The sequence below is a fragment of the Canis aureus genome, chromosome 1 (assembly GCF_053574225.1).
Source record: "Canis aureus isolate CA01 chromosome 1, VMU_Caureus_v.1.0, whole genome shotgun sequence".
In the NCBI taxonomy this organism is placed as follows: Eukaryota; Metazoa; Chordata; class Mammalia; order Carnivora; family Canidae; genus Canis; species Canis aureus.
The window spans coordinates 13,141,784-13,160,598 of NC_135611.1; the positions used below are offsets into that span (position 1 = coordinate 13,141,784).

An 18,815-nucleotide genomic window follows, 5' to 3' on the forward strand; every position below is an offset into this window, starting at 1 on the left:
ATGATGAATAAAGGAAAATTTTTACATTTATCATCATTTATCATTTAGAGAAATGGTAACATTTTATGAATCTCTGCTTTAAGGATACACGAAAGGAACTCATAAACTAAACTCTGAATGAGATACACTATACCTTCTAATGAAATTTGCTCAGTCCCTCTGCTTGTTCAATTTTCCTTGATTTGTTATGAAAAATAATATTTTCATCAACCTATTTCACAGTAAGTTGGAGTACCTTCTGGCATAATATGTTTTCAGTTAAATAATAGCATTCATTAAAATTCAAGTTCCCAGAAGGCAGAAACCTTGTACTCTATTTGGTCTATATTATACTTAATGGGTTTGTCTTTTACAGCACCAATGGTTATGATGATAGCACACAGTCTCCAACAGCAAAATAGCATACACATCATGGTGAGCTTGTTAGGAAACCCGCAGTTGGGAGATTCTAAGAGTTGCCTGTTGGCTAGTATTGACTTCCAACGTGAGATAAAAATGCATCACATATGTCTTCCCCACCGTGATGGGCTTACCACAGGAAAGATTAAGTAATGTTTTACAGTCCAGTAACAACTTGACAAAAGAGAACATAAAAATGGGTCCTTACATGTTGTTAAAACACAGAGATACCAGAAAGGGACTTCTCTCCAAGAGAAAAATAAGTTACTGTATAGAACCTTGGTGTCCTCTAAAAATCAAACACTGTTGCTCTAACTAGAACTACAACCCGGGGTGGCAAGAGGGTGCCAAAGCACAGACAACGGAGCCAGGTGTTCTCCCTGCAAGCAGCTGCTGCCTAGTGATTCACAGTTTGTGAAAGCAAATTTCCCAGTAACAGAGATGCCTGAGTTCACCCACGGCCAAGAAGCTTTCTATTTCATTTGAACAATTCTGTGAATGGGGAAACATAGACAGTGACTTCTCCAATCCAAAAGGCTACAGGGACAAACTAAATATATCTGACATGGCAGGAGAGACCCGACAAGGGAATCAGCTACTCCTGGGACTTCTGCGAACTGGTATTGATCAAACACATGTCATTTCAATTCTCTACCTCTCAGTTCCCTAACACATAATATCAGAGGATTAGATAAATCATCCCGGCTTTTAGACTTCACAATTCTAATGTTACTAAATACCCACAACTCTTTAATATTTAATAAATTATATCCTTTCATGTAATATCCATGTCATAAATAAGGTGACTGATGTATTCAAAGTATCTGGACAAACAGATAATGGCAAGAAAGGAGACAATCTCTCCAAATCCAAGGATTACACTTTTGAAGACCATTAACAAATTTCTTCACTGAGAAAACTAAAATTACTAAAAGGAGAAATGTAAGTAGAGGAACAAAGCAAAAACAAACTGTAGTGCCAAGTCTCCATGGAAACTGTGAAGAGTAAGCACGTATGCCACTATCATGCTGAGAAAAAAAGTGTTATAAGCATACAGTTTGCTAAATTGCTAAAATTTAAATTTTTTTAAAGATTCCAGCAACTATATTCTAGATAGTAGTACTCTCTAAATATTTGATTGTTCCATCAGCATTATTATTTGATGACATTGCCTGTTGTTTCACTGAGATCCTGCTGATTCCTGAGCATCATACAGTCCTGGAAATGGAAAGACATAAAATGGCATGTAGTCCACACCACTTGATACTTAGCATCCTACCAATGGGCCATTTTATGTACCCCCTGTTTTTAATTGTATAGGGCATGGCAGATACTCATGCATGATCAAAGCTTAAGGTAGGGATTTACTTGACTTAGGAAGCAATGCTCAAAATAAAGAGATGGGAGCTTACAAAAATATTCTGGTCTCACATTTATAATGAAACTTTCTATAAGCATGGAATATGGGAAATTCCCGAAGTTGAGAAAAGTCATTTAAACCTTGTCCCTTGCCAAAAAAGGAAACTCTCAGAAGATCATTTCACATTCATGAGACTTCCACGTCCCAGCAAAGACCCCTCTGAGAAGAGAACTACTACATCCTCGGCAGGTCAGCACGGAACCTGTATGAGACAGCTATCTCACTGCGTGCTAGAAACAATTGCTTTTAAATTATTTTAAAATGAGAAGAAACACTTTAACCCCAAAATAGATTGAAGTTAATAGAATAAATGAAAGACCTATGCCAACCAATTTAACTTCTTATCAGACAGGAAAAAGGAGATGAACGTCAATCAAAGACATGTTTTACACAAACACTAAGCAACTCATTTGTTTCGATTCACAAGCCATGCTCTCTATCAGCTCAAAATGTAGTCTGTTTCCCATGCTACCCTCAATCAATTTTAAGGGAATAGGAATTATATTATTTATTTATTTATTTATTTATCCATTATTTATCAAGCGTAATAACTTGCCCGCTTCTCTTTCACAGAATAGTTTTTCATTTCCATTTTGGCTTTATAGTAATGAGTTTTAGGAATTTTTCTTCTTTGTGTTTTATCTTTTCAAATTTCTTTTTTCAGTATTCTTTCTCTCACTGGATGCATAATCACTAAAGAATAACTATGTATAGTCACAGTACTAGATACTAGGTAAATACATATATAAGTAAGACACCGTCCCTGTCTCAATTAGTTTTACAATGGCAGAGACAATGTAAATAAAGCATTCAATGAATTGTTAAAGGTACAAAAATAAAAGAATCATACTATAAAATTAAGAAATGCAAAGGAATGGCTAGGCATTGATATCTACGGGAGGAGTGGAGGTCAGAAAATCATTGGGGGTAAACACTGGAGCTGCAGGTTGAGCAAGAAATTAGATGTAGTAGTAAAGCACTCTGGGCAGGCAACATATTAGCTCTAATATTAGCCCAATTACATACACATTAGGAAGCTTCATCCTGTCCCACAGCTGAAACTATTGTCTTTTTTTTTTTTTTTTTGGTTCACTTTATATGCTTTGATTTGAATTAGATTATCCATATTTGCCTTCAAGACTTGGATTCTGTAACCTGTTATATCCATGCTGCTGTTGAATCTCACCAGATGGATTTTGTAGTTCAGTAATGTCCATTTGATACTTTAAGACTGTAATAAATTTAATTAGACCAGAACATAGGCAAGGGACTGGAAAACTGAATTAGAAACTTTCTGAAAAGTATTGACTTTTTTGTTATTTTCTTTGAACAGAAACAAGTCTACTGCAATTTCTAATGTCAACTTGGTTTTACTTAATACTTTTCCTCTTTTTTAAAGGAAAACTATCTTTGCTTCCTAAACGACACAAAATTTAAGAGATTTATAAGTTTCCGGATTTCATCACTTCTAACGTGTGGACCTTAGATGTGTGGCTGGTCTTAGAACAGTACAACACACTAGTAAGGTCAGTGAGCTCTGTGCCATACCAGACAGAAAAGTATCTGTAATTCCTTACACTACCTCTTTTTAATTGTTCTTCTTCATCTCCAAAAATGAGAGCAAGAAAGGTAGGCTAGAAAGACAATATTTAGTTTCTCCATGAAATACTATTTTTAAAAGAGATTAACCCAGGAATCGTGGTGTCCAATGGTAGTCCTTAACGTTCACAGATCAGAAAATAGAATATCCTCTCATTACCCAAACATCTTACTTATTAACCAATCTACATAAACAATTACATTACTGGGATCCCTGGGTGGCTCAGTGGTTTAGCGCCACCTTCGGCCCAGGGCCTGATCCTGGAGACTCGGGATCGAGTCCCACGTCGGGGTCCCTGCATGGAGCCTGCTTCTCCCTCTGCCTGTGTCTCTGCCTCTCTCTCTCTCTCTCTCTCTCTCTCTCTGTGTGTCTCTCATGAATAAATAAATTTTTAAAAATCTTAAAACAAAAACCGATTACATTACTCACACTGGAGGCGTGGAGTGTGCCCCATTCCTTGTTCTGATGCCAGCAGGCCACGGGGTTAAGTTCTAGGGCCAAACTTCCACATACCTTAAGAATAAGTGAAGGATAAGTTTTCTTGAAATATCAGAAAGATTTTTCATCACGGCTGAGGCCATTTTATAGTATAGCAATTCCTTTTTCCTATTTTAATTAATGAAACTCATCCTTAAGAACATGTGCAACAAATAAAAGGCTCTCAGGGCTTGGGACTGGTCTGTGATGGATACTGACTCCGCCGGGGTTATCACCCAACACCCTAGAGCGGCATTTGCTGTGCACCCGTATCCAGGATGCTCGTTCCAGGGTCAAGAACCAATTCAGAAAATAAATCTTCCAACGGCCATGGCAGCTCTTGATCAGACACGGCCTCCGGTGCATCTATGCTACCGAGGAAGGCGATGCGCTTCCGCACACGTCTTAGCAGAAGCCGGTCCTCTTGGTCCGTGAACTTCCTGCTGCGTTTCTGAGAACCCCGCTCTCGCCTCTCTCTGACCCGCAGCGGCATTAAGTGAAGAGCTTCGGGTACCTTCCTACCGAATCATCTTGCCACCCAACAAAGAAGGGACAGAATTCGGGTGGAAAAATGTCTTCGGTCCACGTAGCCAAACAGCGCCGCCAGCCGTACTTCACGGGATTTGTTCCAGTTGTCATTACCGGAGCGTAGACTCCAAGCGCGCCTTTCCCTCCACCTGCGGCCCAACTGGGAACCGGATATGACGTCGCCTAGCCAATCAGCTCCGCGCTGCCGGGCCTGACCTCCAGGTCGGGCGGTAGAAGAGGCCCGGGCCCGGGGTGTGACGCGGACCCAGCCGTGCCCTCGGGCTCGCAGCCAGCGTGGAGCGGAGCCCGCCGGGAGCCCCCCCCCCCCCTCCGCTCCCGTTCCCCCCCCCCCCGCTGTCCAGCACCGCCCCCCTGTGAGGAGCGCGGCGTCGGCCATGGCTGACGCCAGGCGCGGCTCAGGCCCCAGGAGCACGTGGCGGTGGCGCTCCCAGCAGGGCCGTCGCTCGGTGGCAGGCTCGCTGGAAGTGAAACAGGCAGAGAGCGCGGCCCGTGCCCTACCTGAGGTGGCCGTGGTGTGGACGCCGCTGCAGATGGTCTGGGAAAAACTGCCCTGTTCATGGGGCAAGAGCTCTTCCTTCCCTTCTCAGGTAAGAACCCCTTGAGCTTTTGAATATTCTGCGCCGCCAGCAACCGTGAGCCCCCGAGCGGCATCACGCAGCCCCGTGGGCCAGACTTCTGATGAGCCTGGGGTGTCAACCCGCCACCCTGCCAAGGCGAAGCAGGGGGCCATGGGCGCCGCCATCTTGGTGGCAGCGCGAACGGAATGCTGGGATCTCGAGTCGTCTCCCCATTCTCGACTCTCCTACCCTACTTGGTACGTTGTTTAAGAGTTTGAATAAAGTACTGTCAGAATGTAAATGTGTACTATATAAAACCATCACCACGTTCAAGACAGCAGACATTTCTGTCACCTTCAAAAATTTCTTGGTATTCCTTTGTATCACTTCCACCAATACATCCCCAGGCAATCACTGATAGGCTTTCTCTCACTACAGATTAGTTTGCATTTCCAGGAATTATCTGCAAATGGAATCATGGACTATAACCTTTTCTCTTCTTATTTTTTTTTTTCCTGGCTTCTTTCAAAGAGAATAACCATTTTGAGATGCTTGTTTATTTACCAATAGTTTGCCACGCACACCCACACCCTCGCCTTTTTGTATTTATTTTTAAGTGTACCATACTTACAATCCATCACACTTAAATAATTCATCAACACTTAAAATGTGTTGATTTCGTCTCATGATAAACACTTGGTTTCCAGGTTTGGACTATTGGATATGAAGATGGTACAGCTTTGATGTAAACGTCCTTGCACACGTTTTTGGTTTTGTTTTTAATTTCTCTTGGGTAAGTGCCAAAGAGTCACAGTAAATGTATGCTTCTCTTTGTGAAAGAGTACCGAGTATTTTCCAACATGCTTAGACCTTTTCCACATTTCTACCTTGAGAGTTCAAGTTGGTCCACACCCTTGAGAACAAAAATCATGGTAAGAGTCTTTCAAGTGAGTATTAGTAACTATGATTGGTTTGTGGTGCTATGTCATTGAGATTTTAATTTGGCAGTTTCTTTCCTAAGTAATACTGTGCATTTTTTCATGGGTTTATTGGACATTTGCATATTTTGTGAAGTGTCTGAGGTTTTATCAAATTTTTTTAAAGATTGATTTGTTTGTTTGTTTTAGAGAAAGAGCATCATCAGCGCACATGTGTGGGGGAGGGGCAGGAACCCAAGCAGCCTCCCTGCTGAGGGCAGAGAGTGAGAGGTGGCTGGATCTCGAGGCCCACCAGATCATGACCTGAGCCTAAACCACCAACTAAGCCACCCAGGTGCCCAGGGTTTATCAATGTTTTAAACTCATGGTTTGTGGTCTTAACATTGAATTGTAAGAGATACTTTTACATTCTACGTACAGTTTCTTTGTGTGATAAATGTCTAAGTACTTTTCTCCCAATCTAATTCTTGCCTTTTTATTTTCACAATAGTGTCTTTCAGGAAAAAAAAAAAAAAAAAAAGATTTCATTTTCATGAAGTCAGACTTATAGATATGTGATGATGTACCCAGTTCTAAAGCTATGTTTTCTGTTATCTGTGTTCTATCTGAAAGAACATTGCCTACCCCCAATTTTTTTTTACCCCCAATTTTTAATCATTTTATTATAAGAATTTTATGATTCTTAATTAAACATTTAGGTCTAGAATCCATTTTAAGTTAATATTTAAGTATGGTATGAATTAATGGTCAATTTTAAGAACTATATGATATCCAGTTCAATTTGTTAAAAATAATTTCCTCATTGAATTCCTTGAAGCCTTTATCAACAATTCCAGACTTCTAGAATCAATTTAATGGTGTGCTGAATTATAAAGAGCATTGTCCCATCCTTTAGTAAAAGAAACTGCAAATTAACAAATTTTTCTAAGCTATCAGAGAGGGTGGTACAGAGGAAATTGGTTAATGAAAAAGGGGCTACCCAGGAGAACTTTTCAGGTTATGTAACTATTCTGTATGAAACCGTAGTGTTGGGTACAGTGTTGGCATTTGTGAAAACCCATAGAGAGTGAACATCACGGTATGCAAGATTTAAAATATCAACCATAATGTCAAGGGATCCTAACCAAGAGTACAGAAAGTGACATATAAAACTAAACGTATTACAGTATATAGTGCAGTATGACTTCATTGAAGAAAGTGAAGGTAAAAAGTGAAGGTAAAAATGAAATGACTGGGGAATCCCTGGGTGGCTCAGCGGTTGAGTACCTGCCTTTGGCCCAGGGAGCGATCCTGGAGTCCTGGGATCCAGTCCCACAATGGGGTCCCAGCATGGAACCTGCTTCTCCTTCCTCCTGTGTCTCTGCCCCTCTCTCTCTCTCTCTGTCTATCATAAATAAATAAATAATAAATAAATAAATAAATCTCTTTTAAAAAATGAAATGACCTGAGTAGCTTTGTAAACAATGTTTCTATTATATATTGTTAAGGCTACAGATAAAAAAAGAACCATATATAAAAATTGTACTGTAGTTATTAAATTGATTTCCCACAAGAGTATGGATTACCAGTTCTGAGACTACTTTATATGTATTCTATGGTTAAACAAAAAAGTAAATAAATCATAGTTAATGGTAACCAGTTTCCTCATTGTCAAATAAAACAGTTAAAATTAAGCAAGAGAGGAGGTCTAGAATATCCCGTGGTTAGATTAGCACTAGAGACACTTCAGATGTGTGCATAGGCATAGTGTTGGGTAGATAAATGTATTTCTCAGCTCTGTCTACTGACAGGGCCTATAAACAATAACATATCAGTAGCTCACACTGAGAGCTTAGCTCTTGGTTTCCAAATACAATTCGCCAGTAAGTTTAACCAAGGTCCTGTGGAAAAACAACTGATTCTTGGGTCTTAGGAAATATAGCAAGATGATTTGGGAGATCTTGAAGTGCCCAAAAGGAAGTTAGTTCAAAGAAAGCAAAGTGAAGCTGGGGGGTGAATAAAAAGGACACAGAAGCCAATTAAGAAAATTCCCAGTGGCTATACCTGGAAAAATTTGAGCAATAAAATAAATGATAATAATGTATTACAACTCAGGCACCTGGATGGCTCAGTGGTTGAGCGTCTGCCTTTGGCTCAAGTCGTGATCCCAGAGTCCCAGTGTGGAGGCCGAGAAAAATTAAGGCCATCCCACCTAAAGTTTAGCATTAGCACAAGTACAACCATCTTAGGTCCCTGTGAATAAGAGCTGAACTTTACAGGAAAAACTGCAGAATGTCCTCAATGTCCTCAGCAGGTAATCCCATATCAGAAAGACAACAGAGCCCACGCCCGTGGTAGAAATTCCCATCTTAGAATGAGAACAGAGCTCAATGCCCTTGAAAGCCCCATATCAAAATGTAAACAGAACTTGAGAAATTCTTCCATCCCTTCTGAAAATCCCCTAGACCAGCCTATAAAAAACCCAGCTGTAACCCACTTCGGGGTCCAAGTCCCTGCTCCGCTGTGTAGGGTATACTTGGACCCAAGCTCAAGCTTGCTAATAATCCCTCGCGCACTTGCATCAGTGTCAGCTCCTTGGTGGTTTCTCAGATTCGCAATCTTGGGCACAACACCTAGGATTGAGTCTTGCATCAGGTTTCTCCCTCTGCCTGTGTCTTTGCCTCTCTCTCTGTTTCTCATGAATAAATAAATAAAATCTTTTTTAAAAAGTGAAATTGTACTACAACTCAAAGAACAAAGTAAGTATATATTCATTGATATTGATATAAATAAAAGGTTAAATGAATAAATAAATATGGAAGAAGGAAAAAGTCTTCCTTAGTGAAAAATTCCAAATAATACATGTAGACAGTCGCCCTTCCAAGGGAGTCGAACTTAATTCCAATCTGCTTGGCTATACATTGGAATTAACAATTCATTTGTAAAATGTAGAGGATTATACAGGAAAAAGAGAAACTTTACAGAAGAGGAACCTGGCAGATATCAACTTCATCAAGTGGTCAAGGTTAACAACTCTCCCATCATGAGTCATGTTCTTACTATTTATCTCCTGTTACCATGCAATGAGAAGATGTATCAGTCAGTATTCTCCAGAAAATAGTAACAGCATCAGATAGATAGGTGAGTTGGAATGTAGATACATGGACAGTAGACAATAGATAGATAGGGTGATATAGCAATATAGATTTATCTAAAGGATTTGGCTCAGGTGATTTAGGGGACTGGTAATCTAAAACTTGTAGGGCAGTGGAAACTCAGACAGAATTTAATTCTGCACTCTTAACACAAAATTCCTCCTTTTCCAGGAAATCTTTTTTTGCTCTTAACGCTTTCAAGTGATTGGATGACATCTACCCAAATTTTTTAGAATAATATCCTTAATGTCATTTGATTGTTGATGTTAATCATATACACAAAATGCCTTCACAACACCTACATTAGTGTTTGATTAAAAAACTGGGAAATATAGCCTAGCCAAGTTGACATGTGAGACTAACCGTGGTAGAAGTGCACCTCACCTTTGTGGTATTCTTTCCCCCACACCTGTAATAATCTCAATGTTGTTGGGGCCAGGCGGGAAGGGAAACTCCTCAAGATGGCAGATACGCCAAAATGGCTGAAGTTCCTGTCACCACCTCCACTTGGGATGACAGCTTGAGCAGACCCTTACACCTCTCCTTTGAACTTCCTCAACCGAACCCAATGCCCTTCAAACCCCAGAGGAGGAAGTCACCTTTGACTGGTCGAATTGCAATCCTTCCTTTGCATAGTGAGGGTCACTCTGACTGGTTGGATTGCAATCCTTCCTTTGCATATGAGCCAACCAATAGGAAACCGTTCTGCCTTACAACGTTATGTAAACCCCCTACCACCTTGTCTTGGCGCGACTTCCTCGACTCACTCTCTTTCCCCCGTGAGTCGTGGAACCTCGCCCGAGGGTGCCTGCAATAAAATCTGTTTTTGGACCCTCGCTTGCCTTGGCGGTCTCATTTCCGTCTAGTTACTAAAAAACTTAACATTTGGTGCCGAAACCCGGGAGGAGATCGAGCCCCTGCAACAGCACGGAGGCTCTCTCCTCTTCCGTCGGACTGGAACTCCGCTCTCTTTCTCTGCTGGGGTCACCGGACTCCTTGCGGTGAGTGTTCCCTGGTTTCCGACCCTCTCCCGGGGCGCCCTGTCCTAATCGCGGCCGCGTCAGGGCAAACCCTCCTCCGCCACCTGGTGGCTCCGCGGTTCCGGGGAGTAAAGGAGACGTCCTTACTCCACGGGGACCACTTCTGTAAGCAGCAGCTCAATTCACAGTCGAGGGGACGCCCTCCTCCCAGTCTTGAGCTGATACGGGAAGGAGCCATGGGAACCTCCCAGTCCAAATTCGATTCCAAAACGCCTTTAGGATGCCTACTGGCTAATCTCCGAACTCTGGAGTTAGACCAGGACTTACGAAGGCGACGCCTTATCCATTACTGTACCGTCGCTTGGCCTCAATATCGGCTGAATAACCAAGCGCAATGGCCACCTGAAGGCACTTTTGATTATCAGATACTTACGGACCTTGATAATCTCTGTAGACGCTAAGGCAAATGGTCTGAGGTGCCCTATGTCCAGGCTTTCTGGACCCTGCGCTCCAGACCAGAACTCTGCTCTAGCTGCTCAACCTTTCAGGTACTCCTAGCCCACTCTCCCCCGCCGACTCTTCCCCACTCCACCTCTAGAGACTCCAACTTGGCCCCTCCATCCCCCCTCGTGGAGCCTCCTGAAGATCTCTCCAGGCCCCCTGTAAGGGCCCCACACCTGTCTCCTCCTCCCTACCAACCCGCTCCCCAACAACCTGTGTCCCCGACTCCTTCCTCAATCTCCGAAACTCCAGGCCCAGGCCCAGCCTCGAGCATACCCTCTCCAACCGTTCCTCTCCTCCCAGCCCCAGAACCTCATACCTTCCAGCCCCCTCCCTTCTCCTCCTATCTCTGCCCGTACCAGATCCAAAAACTCTTCCCCGGACCTGGTCTGCCCCTTGAGGGAGGTTGCAGGGGCTGAAGGGGTTGTCCGAGTCCATGCGCCCTTTTCTCTACAAGACCTATCCCAAATAGAAAAACGCTTAGGTTCCTTTTCGGCCAATCCCGACAACTACATCAAGGAATTCCAATACTTGGCGCAGGCCTATGACCTAACCTGGCATGACTTACATGTCATCCAGACCACCACCCTCACCACTGAGGAGAGGGAACGTATCCAGGCTGCTGCCCGGGGACACGCTGATCAGGTCCACCTGACCGACGCCACAATGGCGGTCGGTGCTCAGGCGGTCCCCGCCGTAGAGCCAGGCTGGGATTACCAAGACGGCCAAGATGGCCGCCGGCGCCGCGACCACGTGGTCCGATGTCTCATCGCCGGCATGCGGGCGGCCTCTCATAAGGCCGTAAATTATGACAAGATCAGAGAAATCATACAGGCCCCTGACGAAAACCCGGCTATATTCCTTAACCGGCTGACCGAGGCATTAATTCAGTACACTCGCTTGGACCCGGCCTGTCCCGCGGGGGCCACGGTTCTAGCCACACATTTTCTCTCTCAGTCAGCCCCAGATATCCGCAAAAAATTAAAGAAAGTCGAGGAAGGCCCTCAGACCCCCATCTCTGACCTAGTGAGAATGGCATTTAAGGTCTTTAACTCCCGTGAGGAAGCCGCAGAGCTGAAGCGACAGGCCAGACTCCAGCAGAAGGTCCAGCTACAAACCCAGGCCTTGGCAGCAGCCCTGCGGCCGCGGCTCCAGGAGCCAGCAGAGAGGGGGACCCACCCGCACCCCTCCGGGGCCTGCTTCAAAGGCGGGGCTGAAGGCCATTGGGCCCGGCAGTGCCCCAACCCGAGGGCACCAACTCGACCATGCCCTCTCTGCCATTTGATGGGCCACTGGAAATCCGACTGCCCTGGCCTCAGGGAATCCTCGGCGCCTCAACGCGGGGGAAGACCCGAGACGGTGAGTCCAGCCTTCCAACTGCTCGGGCTGGAGGACGACTGACGGAGCCCAGGCTCGGCCGCCCCTCTCACCCAGGCCGAGCCCAGGGTCATGCTCCAGGTAGCGGGTAAGTCCAGCTCCTTTCTGCTGGATACGGGGCTACCTATTCTGTTCTGCCTTCCTACGCGGGACCTACTCCACCCTCACCAGTCGCTGTTATGGGGATCGACGGGAACTCCTCCACTCCTAGGGCCACACCTCCCCTTACTTGTAGCCTGGATGGGTTCCCCTTCTCTCACTCATTCCTGGTGATTCCCTCATGCCCAGTGCCCCTGCTGGGTAGGGATATCCTCCAAAAGCTAGGGGCAACTATTCATTTGTCCCCCTCTCCTCCCTCCTCACCCTCAGCTCGTCTCATCCTATATCTCTCCTCTCCATCTACTCCTACCCCGGATCAATTACCCTTCGTGAACCCCCAAGTATGGGATACCTCGGAACCTGTAGTGGCCTCCCACCACCCTCCCGTCAAAATAAAACTCAAGGACGGTTCCAAGTTCCCCTCTAGACCCCAGTTCCCTATCTCCCTCCTCCATCGCCTCGGCCTCAAACCGATCATAGAACGACTAAAGCGTCAGGGACTTCTGATTCCCATAAGCTCTCCCTGTAACTCCCCCATCCTGCCGGTCCGTAAACCCTCCGGAGCTTATCGATTGGTTCAGGACCTCCGACTCATTAATGAGGCAATAGTCCCTCTCCATCCAGTGGTTCCTAACCCTTATACCCTGCTATCCCATATCCCTCCAAGCACCACTCACTTTACGGTGTTGGACCTGAAGGATGCCTTTTTTACTATTCCCCTACACCCCAATTCCTACTTTCTTTTCGCCTTCACCTGGGAAGACCCAGACACACATACCTCTGGACAATTAACCTGGACTGTCCTACCCCAGGGGTTCTGGGACAGCCCCCATATTTTTGGTCAGGCCTTGGCTGCGGATTTACAACAATGCCTCCTTAAGGCTAGTACCTTACTACAATATGTAGACGACCTCCTCCTCTGCAGCCCTGCCCTCACCATCTCCCAGGATGACACCACCTCCCTACTTAACTTCCTAGGGAGCAAAGGGTATCGGGTCACACCCTCTAAGGCACAACTCTGCACCCCTTCGGTCACTTATCTGGGAATCCACCTGACCCCCACCTCTAAATCTCTTACCGGAGACCATATCCGCCTCCTACGAGAGCTCCAACCCCCTCAGACGGCAGATGAAATACTTTCCTTCCTCGGGTTGGCTGGCTTCTTTAGACACTGGATTCCAAACTTTTCTATTTTGGCCCGCCCCTTATACCAAGCGGCAAAGGACACTCCCCAGGGTCCTCTCACTGATCCCTCTTCGGTCCGCCACCTGTTTTCCAAGTTAAGAGACTGTCTCACCGCTGGGCCAATACTAACTTTGCCTGACCCTTCAAAACCATTCCACCTTTACACTGATGAGCGGTCGGGTTCAGCTACTGGCCTTTTGGCCCAACCGGTTGGACCTACTTACCGGATTATAGCCTATCTATCTAAGCAGCTAGACAGCACCGCCCGCGGATGGCAGCCCTGCCTTAGGGCGCTCGCAGCTGCTGCCTCCTTAACTAAGGAGGCTCTCAAATTGACTTCGGGACAACCCCTCGTGGTTTACTCCCCCCATCGACTTGGGGATCTTCTTAGCCACCGATCCCTGGCCCACCTAACCCCCTCTCGTCTCCAACTCTTCCATCTGCTATTCATCGAAAACCCTCAAATCTCCCTCTCTACCTCTCCCCGCTTAAATCCTGCAACTCTGTTGCCTACACCTACGCCTACCTCTGAAACCACTCACTCCTGCCCGCAGCTCATAGAGGATCTCACCCCTCCCCACCCTGGACTCTCTGATCAGCCATTATCCAACCCTGACCGTATACTCTTTGTAGATGGCAGCTCCTTCCTGGCTGCGGATGGTCGGAGACACGCCGCCTATGCTGTAGTCACCCCAGAGACGGTAGTGGAGACAGTCCCCCTCCCAATTGGGACTACTTCCCAAAGGGCTGAACTTATAGCTCTCACCAGGGCTCTACATCTATCTAAGGGACAACGAGTCACCATCTACACCGACTCAAAATATGCCTATCTCATCGTTCATACTCATTCCGTCCTCTGGCAGGAGCGGGGATTTTTAACCACCAAGGGGACGCCTATAGTAAATGGACCTCTCATTGCCAAATTGCTTGAGGCCCTTAGTCTGCCCACTGAGGTTGCAATTGTTCACTGTAGGGGCCATCAGACTTCTAAAGACATGGTGTCCATAGGAAATAATAAGGCCAACTCAGTGGCCAGGGAAACGGCCTTAAGTAACCCAATATCTCCCATCCTCTTCCTTAATACCCCTCATCGACCTTTCTACTCTATAAAGGAAACTCAAGCCCTCCAGGCCCTGGGAGGAAAGGCAGAAAGTAAAGGATGGATTTACATCCGAGGGAAGATTGCCCTCCCAGAAAACCTGGCCCATACCCTAATTACTGATATCCACCAATCTCTCCATATTGGCCCAAGGGCACTGAACCAGTTTCTCCAGCCCCTGTTTTACTATCCATCCCTACCTAAGGTGATTGAGGCTGTCCATAGGGCTTGTAAAACCTGCTCGGCCGTAAATGCACAGGGAGGAATCCGCAGGCCGGGGCCTAACCATCAGCTCCGAGGCCATCAGCCCGGTGAAGACTGGCAGCTGGACTTCACTCACATGCCCCTCCATAAAGCCTTTCGTTATCTACTGACTTTGGTTGATACTTTTACAGGATGGATTGAGGCATACCCCACAGCCAGAGAGACTGCAGATGTGGTGGCCACAATCCTCATCGAGCACATCATCCCAAGGTTTGGGTTACCCCGGACCCTACAGTCAGACAACGGGCCAGCATTTATCTCCAGTGTGACCCAACAGGTGGCCGAGAGCCTCAACATTACCTGGAAGCTGCACATCCCCTACCACCCTCAGTCTTCGGGTAAGGTGGAAAGGGCCAACGGGCTACTTAAGACTCAACTCACTAAACTTACCCTGGAGACTCGCCTGTCATGGCCCACACTGTTACCTATAGCTCTCACCAGACTCCAGGCGTCCCCCCGAGGACCATCAGGTTTGAGTCCCTTTGAGTTACTGTATGGTCGGCCCTTCCTTATCAACCACAACCTCCCGGCCATTCCTCCACCTCTTTTATCCTATCTGCCTTACCTTACCCTCCTCCGGGCCCTCTTGAGAGCCCATGCCGATGCTGTCATTCCGGCCCCGACCGACAGTGCCTCCAAGGAAGCCTCTCCACGAGACTTATCCCCAGGGGACCAGGTCCTTCTCAGAAATCTGCAGCCAGGCTCCCTGCAGACCCGATGGACCGGACCTCACATGGTCATCCTCACCACCCCAACCGCGGCAAAATTGCTGGGACATACCGCATGGGTGCACATCAACAACCTTAAACGGGCACCCACAGGGATCGAATGAACCTCCCAGATGGTGGGACCCACCAAACTCCGCCTGGCTAGGGATCCTTCTCATACTTCTCCTGAGCCCCCCGATCCAAGCGGTAGAATGTGATTGCATGAAAGGCAGCGGTACCTCGCGCTACTTTTCATCTTATACCCACATGCCCAGAACTTGTTACTCAGGGAAGACACCCATCACCTGTACTTCAAGACATGCCGAAGGAACCTTTTGGATGTCTGAACTTTCTCAAACCAGCCGATCCCCTTGCAGCCGGTACCCCAAGACTGGAACGCCTGCAAGAACTCACCCGGGTATCTGTCAACCAACTTTTACTTCACCCATACTCTCGCCTGCCCACATCCGACTACCCCTACAACGACGCCCCACCGTCAGCAGGAAGTAGCCAGAGCAGAGTCGATGCCCCGACACCATTATATAAAACAAAAGGTCGGAATGTTGGGGCCAGGCGGGAAGGGAAACTCCTCAAGATGGCGGATACGCCAAAATGGCTGAAGTTCCTGTCACCACCTCCACTTGGGATGACAGCTTGAGCAGACCCTTACACCTCTCCTTTGGACTTCCTCAACCGAACCCAATGCCCTTCAAACCCCAGAGGAGGAAGTCACCTTTGACTGGTCGAATTGCAATCCTTCCTTTGCATAGTGAGGGTCACTCTGACTGGTTGGATTGCAATCCTTCCTTTGCATATGAGCCAACCAATAGGAAACCGTTCTGCCTTACAACGTTATGTAAACCCCCTACCACCTTGTCTTGGCGCGACTTCCTCGACTCACTCTCTTTCCCCTGTGAGTCATGGAACCTCGCCCGAGGGTGCCTGCAATAAAATCTGCTCTTGGACCCTCGCTTGCCTTGGTGGTCTCATTTCCGTCTAGTTACTAAAAAAACTTAACAAATGTAATCATGTCAGGCAAACACAACTTGAAGACCATTCTACAAAATACTTGACTGGTAGTCTTTAAGAGTTTCAGTCATGAAAAACAAGAAGACAGAAAAATTCTCACAGGATGAAGTAGACTAAAAAGTTAAGATAACAAATGAAATGACATATCCAGGATTAGATTCTGGAATAGAAAAAGGACATTAGTGGGAAAACTGGTGAAGTCTAAATGAAGTCTATATATTCACTAAATGAATATATTGTACCAGAGTGAAATTCTTAGTTTTCTCAAGTGCACCATGGTTATGTAAGATGTTAACATCAGGGGAAATTAGGTAAAGGGTATACAAGAACGCCGTTTATTATGTTACCTAATATTATGAAAAACTAAAGTTATTCCAAAAAATTAATTAAAAATAAAGTAGTAGATCAACTGGAAATATTTTAACATATTATAGGCAGAATAAATATTAACATTTTATATAAAAATTATCCAATTTTTTAAAGTACCATTTGAAAAATAAGTAAATGAAAAATAGCCAATTACCTAAAGACACTTAAATCCACTTGTAATAAAAGTGACTTTAAAAATTTGAGATAATATTAAGTGTTTATCATATTTCCAAATAGTTTCCTATTCATTGTTCCCCAGATACAGTGAAAAGATCCATTATGGATACTATTCAGCCATGTGTATTGGTACAAGAATACTAGAGGAATTCGATATTCCATATAAAACCTCAAAAGATACCTATCATGTGATCTAGAAATTATTGAGTTAGACTTTTAATTTAAAAAGATAGGGGCAGCCTGGGTGGCTCAGCGGTTTAGTGCCACCTTTGGCCCAGGGCCTGATCCCAGAGACCTGGGATGGAGTCCCACATCGGGCTCCCTGTGTGGAGCCTGCTTCTCCCTCTGCCTGTGTCTCTGCCTCTCTCTCTCTCTCTCTCTCTCCCCCCCCACCCCGTGTCTCTCAGGAATAACTAAATAAACAAATAAATAAATAAATCTTTAAAAAAAATAAAAGATGAACATAATTTATGCCTAGATAGACAAAGAAGTGAGAAGCAAAGCATATCCAAAAATAAGGAATTTATTAAATGTAATACAATAAACTCATACAATGAAAAATTATATGGGCATTAAATTACCTGGTAGAGATATATTTACTGCTATGGAAAAATGTTTGAAATATATTGACATTTGAGGGGCACTTGGCTGGCTCAGTTGATAGAGGATTCAACCCTTGATCTCGGTGAGTTCATGAGTTCTAACCCCATGTTGGGGGTAGAGATATAAATAAATAAATAAATAAATAAATACATAAATAAATATTAGATTGGCATTTGAAAAACAGCATTCCATGTATGAATGTATATGTGACAAGTTAAAATAAACATCTGGGATATGTGCTAAGGTCTCTTTATCCTTAAGTACACTAAAATCACCTCACCATCCCTCTATTAACTGTTGCCAAAAAAGTTAAGCGTTCTGGTTCATGGAATCTGAGCCCCTCTGATGCATTCTCAATCTCTTTGATACTCAGTCAAGTTTCTTCACCTCTCCTCTCCCCAGGATTAATCTGAATTCCCACAAGAGATTAAGTGTCTGGGTCACTCTAGGGAGGGTCATCTGGTCTGAGTGTTGTCCTCCATTCTAGTAGGTAGCTCATTGTTTTGGCTCTTGTTTTTTGCTTAGAGTTCTGCTGATGCCTTCCAACAGGGCTTCTGGTCCTGGAGAACTCACTTCTGTTCCTACTCCCTGATTTATCTAGATAGGCAAATTTACTTCATGCATTTCTGTTCTGTTCTAGTGATACTCATGGTAACTTTTTTACACATTACAAATTAGGTGTAGAACTGGAAACATAAGGGATTTTACCTGTTCCTCAGTTATTGCAACTCTACTTTTTTAGGTACCATATTGGCAAAAGAGTTGGTTTATCCTCTATGAAGACAAATATTCACCTAGCTCTGTGGTGAGAAAGGAAAGGAAAACTCTCAAACTTGCTCAAAATAGTATCCCATTAGAATTAGTAGCATTCCTTTCCAGATGAAAAGAAAATGCAAAAGAAAAAGAACAAATGGTAATATATCCAAATGTACACAAAAATGACCCCTAGATACCAAATATTAAAGATGATTCCTATTTTTATGTATATCAGGGTGTTCTAGTTTGATTTTTAAAACCCGAATATTTATTTTTTTTAAATATTTTTTCCCTAGGAACAATAATTCCTAGGCCCCTTCCTTCAAAATTATAGTTCTATTATGTTCAGAGAATTTTTCAGCCAGGACAACTCAAAGATCTTTTCCAGAGCTGTGTTGCAAGCTTTGTAATTGTTTTAGAATTGATTGCTATACAAAATAGGTTTATGTGTTCTGACAGTGTGTTAATACAATAAAAGGAATTTTTAGTAGCAAAGGAGTTACAATTTTTCATTTGTTGTAATAAGTTTTTTTTTTTCTTTTCATTGCTGTCTCTTTGTAGATAAAATGGGATTTCATAAGTTCTTGTTTTTCAA

The 18,815-nt window shown here is 44.6% G+C and overlaps 1 long non-coding RNA gene across 6 annotated transcripts in view; it reads left to right on the forward strand.

Annotated features, from left to right (window-relative positions):
- The first annotated feature begins 4,772 nt into the window (after positions 1–4,772).
- LOC144307810 (uncharacterized) overlaps positions 4,773–18,815 on the forward strand; it is a 72,213-nt gene continuing 58,170 nt past the window's right edge. For 5 of the 6 annotated variants that reach the window (XR_013374532.1, XR_013374570.1, XR_013374555.1 and 2 more), the window contains exons 1-2: positions 4,784–5,032; positions 6,130–6,274. This is a non-coding gene — a long non-coding RNA (uncharacterized LOC144307810). Of the gene's footprint in view, positions 5,033–5,709; positions 5,796–6,129; positions 7,576–18,815 lie in introns of those variants that run through there. The other variant, XR_013374597.1, reaches the window with a different exon arrangement.